Source organism: Nerophis lumbriciformis, linkage group LG16 (genome assembly GCF_033978685.3).
Source record: "Nerophis lumbriciformis linkage group LG16, RoL_Nlum_v2.1, whole genome shotgun sequence".
NCBI classification, from domain to species: Eukaryota; Metazoa; Chordata; class Actinopteri; order Syngnathiformes; family Syngnathidae; genus Nerophis; species Nerophis lumbriciformis.
In genome coordinates, this window is record NC_084563.2 from 14241099 (window position 1) to 14247098 (window position 6000).

The following is a 6000-nucleotide window of genomic DNA, read 5'->3' on the forward strand; positions in this document are numbered from 1 at the left end:
TCACTTCCATAAGTGGTTATTAATTAGATACAGTGATGATGGTTGACTCTAAAAATAAAAAAAAAACAAGGACCAAAACAATTTTTCTATAGATCAGGAGCGTCCAACTTTGTTCCACACTGAAGAATCAAAGGCCATATTAATATAATTTATTTTAAAATATATAATTTTTTAAAGGAAAAATAACAACCTGCATGTCAGCTTTATGTTATTAGTGTGAACATTTCAACATTTTCTCACTACACTACACCTGTTTTTTTAGCAGTAATTTGTCAAATGTATGTCATAATATCGTATTTTCGGGACTATAGAGTGGTATATAAGCTGCACATATGTACAGGTAAAAGCCAGTAAATTAGAATATTTTGAAAAACTTGATTTATTTCAGTAATTGCATTCAAAAGGTGTAACTTGTACATTATATTTATTCATTGCACACAGACTGATGCATTCAAATGTTTATTTCATTTAATTTTGATGATTTGAAGTGGCAACAAATGAAAATCCAAAATTCCGTGTGTCACAAAATTAGAATATTACTTAAGGCTAATACAAAAAAGGGATTTTTAGAAATGTTGGCCAACTGAAAAGTATGAAAATGAAAAATATGAGCATGTACAATACTCAATACTTGGTTGGAGCTCCTTTTGCCTCAATTACTGCGTTAATGCGGCATGGCATGGAGTCGATGAGTTTCTGGCACTGCTCAGGTGTTATGAGAGCCCAGGTTGCTCTGATAGTGGCCTTCAACTCTTCTGCGTTTTTGGGTCTGGCATTCTGCATCTTCCTTTTCACAATACCCCACAGATTTTCTATGGGGCTAAGGTCAGGGGAGTTGGCGGGCCAATTTAGAACAGAAATACCATGGTCCGTAAACCAGGCACGGGTAGATTTTGCGCTGTGTGCAGGCGCCAAGTCCTGTTGGAACTTGAAATCTCCATCTCCATAGAGCAGGTCAGCAGCAGGAAGCATGAAGTGCACTAAAACTTGCTGGTAGACGGCTGCGTTGACCCTGGATCTCAGGAAACAGAGTGGACCGACACCAGCAGATGACATGGCACCCCAAACCATCACTGATGGTGGAAACTTTACACTAGACTTCAGGCAACGTGGATCCTGTGCCTCTCCTGTCTTCCTCCAGACTCTGGGACCTCGATTTCCAAAGGAAATGCAAAATTTGCTTTCGTCAGAAAACATGACTTTGGACCACTCAGCAGCAGTCCAGCTCTTTTTTTCCTTAGCCCAGGTGAGACGCTTTTCGCGCTGTTTCTTGGTCAACAGTGGCTTGACACGAGGTATGCGGCAGTTGAAACCCATGTCTTTCAAGCGTCTCTTGGTGGTGGATCTTGAAGCACTGACTCCAGCAGCTGTCCACTCCTTCTGAATCTCCCACACATTTTTGAATGGGTTTTTTTTCACAATCTTGACCAGGGCGCGGTGATCCCTATCGCTTGTACACTTTTTCTGACGACAGTTTTTCCTTCCCTTTGCCTCTCCATTAATGTGTTTGGACACAGAGCTCTGAGAACAGCCAGCCTCTTCAGCAATAACCTTTTGTGTCTTTCCCTCCTTGTGCAATGTGTCGATGGTTGCCTTTTGGACAGCTGTCAAATCTGAAGTCTTCCCCATGTTTGTGTAGGCTTCAGAACTGGACTGAGAGACCATTTAAAGCCCTTTGCAGGTGTTTTGAGTTAATCAGCTGATTAGTTTGTGGCACCAGGTGTCTTCAAAATTTAACCCTTACACATATTCTAATTTTGTGACACACGGAATTTTGGATTTTCATTTGTTGCCACTTCAAATCATCAAAATTAAATGAAATAAACATTTGAATGCATCAGTCTGTGTGCAATGAATAAATATAATGTACAAGTTACACCTTTTGAATGCAATTACTGAAATAAATCAAGTTTTTCAAAATATTCTAATTTACTGGCTTTTACCTGTATATGTTGTGAAATTAGTTATTTACACACAACAATTTTGTAAATGTTTCTTTGCATACCTTAATTGTTTCCAAACGGTGTCTGTAACACGGCAGTACAACGGCTGACCAAACAAAACAGACATCATTGCCATGGACCCAATCAGCAGGGGTGCCCAAACTACAGCCCATGGGCCAAGTGCGGCCCGCAAGACAATTTTAACAATATGATTAGCCCGCGGCGTATTTTTGCCTAAATCTTGTCATCTGAGGGTTGAGACAAAGTGATCTTCCCACCCTCTTGTGGGCGACGACCGAAGCGCTGGTTGATGACCATGAAGCTCATCAATTTACCGTATTTTCCAGGCTATAAGGCGCACTTAATATCCTTTTTTACCCCTCAAAACTAACCAGTGCGCCTTATAACCCGGTGCGCCTAATGTAAGGAATAATTCTGATTTTGCCTACCGACCTCAAAGCAATTTTATTTGGTACATGGTGTGATAATAAGTGTGACCAGTAGATGTCAGTCAAACATAAGAGATACATGTAGACTGCACTATGATGGCAATATGACTCAAGTAAACAACACCAACATTTTATATGTTCCATTGAAAATATAGAACATTACACACAGCACTCAAAAATCTATCAAAATGTTTTAGTACGACTTTGGTAAGTTATGAAGCCGCACCGCTTGATGGATTGTCGGCGCGTTGAACATACCAGTAATATTATGGTGTGTGTATAAGGTAATACATATTATCTGGCGTTTTGTTTCGCAATATTATGCAAAAGCAACTTTTCTTACCTTCTGGTACCTGCTGATCTGTAATTGGGATCTGCATAAGTCCTGAAAAATTGCACACGTCCGCCCCCTTCTTCTTTTTCCTCTATCTTCTTGTTATGGGACATTCATCCTCCGCTGTTGCCATTCCTAATATAAAGTAGTGTAAAGTTCTTACTTATATCTGTCAGTAAACTCACCATGAAAGTGCTAAAACATACCGGTGTAGTGAGTTTACATTATCCACCCAAGAAACTTTAGTTATTAGAGAGTTCCGGTCGGGCGTTTTTTCACGGGACACATTTCCGGCTGTTGTTTTTGGGTGAGGAGATGCTGCTCCGTTATTGATTTAAGTAAAGTCTGAATGTCATTAAAACAGCTAGCTCCATCTTTGGACACTTCTTCCACCCCCGTCCTTGCACGCTACAACAAAGATGACGGGGAGAAGACGCTGCCGAAGGTGAGCCACGTAAATAAGACCGCCCACAAAACGACTCATCCGGAGGCAACTGTCAGAAAGCGGCTTGAAGATGATCTGTAAAACATAATCTATGCAACATTTTGACCAAATAACCTCCAATACATGTTATGTGGACCACAAGGAAGTGTTTACAATTTAGGAAAAAAATTCTTCTTTAATGCGCCTTATATATGAAAAAAGATCGAAAATAGACCATTCATCGGCAGTGCGTCTTATAATCCGGTTGTGCCCTACGGTCTGGAAAATACAGTAAATGACCCAGTCCAAACCACTCTGCCCACTCATGGTATAAATGAACTATAACAAATAAAGTCAACACAATACTCCTGCTCATTAACATTGCGGACATTATAAAACATGTTCAAACACTAAATATAATTTAAAATAACACATATATAAATCCATTACAGTGCTTGATGGGAAAATGCAAAACCCTCTCTACACACGTATTCATGTTTGACATATTTTAGCTGCTTGGTATTTTTGATTGATTACAAAATTTTAAGGAGGTCATCCCGGATGTAAACAAGGTAGGAGTCAAACCTTCACTTAGTCGTAATATTCAGTATTATTAAAGTTCATGATCTAATTTTAGGAAGTAAAGGCTAAAAATACTATGTTTCCAAGGTTCAAGGTAATTTAATTAATCTTTTATTTTGTAGTTATCAAATATTCAATCTGATCAGTGTACAGAACATTTTGCCTGATAGAAACATGTACAGATGTATTTTAATCAGAATAACCAAACTTTTAAATTTGGATTAATTTAGAAGTTATTACTGGCTTGCATAATTCAAATTAACTTAAAAAAAGATCCCAATATTTGGACACAACTGCAATTAAATAGTCAGAATGTCTCACATAAACATTTTTTAAATGTTTTACTTGAATGCATGTCACTTATTTGCTCAAAACTGTTTTAGCTATGGGCAGCACGGTGAAAGAGGGGTTAGTGCGTCTGCCTCACAATACGAAGGTCCTGAGTAGTCGTGAGTTCAATCGCGGCCTTGGGATCTATCTGTGTGGAGTTTGCATGTCCTCCCCGTGACTGCGTGGGTTCCCTCCGGGTACTCCGGCTTCCTCCCACCTCCAAAGACATGCACCTGGGGATAGGTTGATTGGCAACACTAAATTGGCCCTCGTGCGTGAATGTGAGTGTGAATGTTTTCTGTCTATCTGTGTTGGCCCTGTGATGAGGTGGGGACTTGTCCAAGGTTTACCCCGCCTTCCGCCCGATTGTAGCTGAGATAGGCTCCAGCGCCTCCCGCGACCCTGAAGGGAATAAGCGATAGAAAATGCATGGATGGATGTTTTAGCTAAAGTACCAGAGGGTGTATTTTGAAATGCAATTTGCCAGTGAGTGCACCAGTCAAAGTCTCCTCACTCATCTGAGGACTGGCGTGTGCACTGACCCGATCACTGACTATATAACAACCTACAACACCTTTTACGTAACCATCCACGGTTAAGTTAAATAAGCATGTGCAGATAAAATAAATTGTGTGAAAGCAATGTTTTGGCTTTAAGAAACACTCAAATTAATCAAGAAAATACATTTTGGTAGTCAATTGCAGTTTATTTTTTAGATCAGAGTAAAAAAAATGGAATTCCTCAATTCTGAGATGATTATGGAATCATAAAAAACATCCCATCCATCCATTTTCTACCGCTTATTCCCTTCGGGGTCGCGAGGGGCGCTGGAGCCTATCTCAGCTACAATCGGGCGGAAGCGGGGTACACCCTGGACAAGTCGCCACCTCATCGCAGGGCCAACACAGATAGACAGACAACATGCACACTCACATTCACACACTAGGGCCAATTTAGTGTTGCCAATCAACCTATCCAAACAAGCAAAAAACACTAAAACACACCACTAGTACAGTACTTTGTTGCACCCCCTCTGGCTTTTGCAACAGCTTGCCTGAGGCATGGACTTAACGAGTGACAAACAGTACTCTTCATCAATCTTGCTCCAACTCTCCATGTCTGGTGATTCCACCATTTAATCTGATTGATTGATTGATTGAAACTTTTATTAGTAGATTGCACAGTACAGTACATATTCCGTACAATTGACCACTAAATGGTAACACCCTAATAAGTTTTTCAACTTGTTTAAGTCGGGGTCCACGTTAATCAATTCATAGTACAAATATATACTATCAGCATAATACAGTCATCACACAAGTTAATCATCAGAGTATATACATTTAATTATTTACATTATTTACAATCCGGGGGGTGGGGTGTGGAGGGGGTTGGGGTGGGGGGGTTAGGTTGGGTTGCTATCAGCACTTCAGCCATCAACAATTATATCATCTGAGAAATGGACATTGTAACAGTGTAGGTCTGACTTGGTAGGATATGTACAGTGAGCTCAGAAAGCATAAGAACAAGTATATTAAGACCTTTGTTAGATCCGGAATCTGGGTTTAACGTGGTTTGTGGAGCTCCCCCTGGTGTTGTGGTTATGGCGGTCATTTACGTTATGGAAGTAGTTTGACATGTACTTTGGTATCAGGGAGATGTCGCGGATTTTATAGACTAGACTCAGTGCAAGTTGTTTTATCCTGATGTTGTGCATGATCAATGCGATAATTTTTTTGTGATTAATCGCACAAATTAACTTCTTATTTTTGACAGCTATGAGTTTTACATTTAATTTTGTTGTGCATGCATTTATACATTGTATAAAAATAAAACCTATATACAAATATATAATAAGAAATATTTATGAATATAATAAATCAAATAAAACCTGAACTATAATGGTGAATGACAAAGGTTTAAAACAAAGGTGGTTTA

At 39.5% G+C, this 6000-nt stretch overlaps 1 protein-coding gene across 2 annotated transcripts in view; it reads left to right on the top strand.

The window, feature by feature from the left end:
- tmem255a (transmembrane protein 255A) overlaps window positions 1-6000 on the top strand; it is a 31428-nt gene that overhangs the window by 17821 nt on the left and 7607 nt on the right. The gene's annotated exons all lie outside the window — the stretch shown is intronic.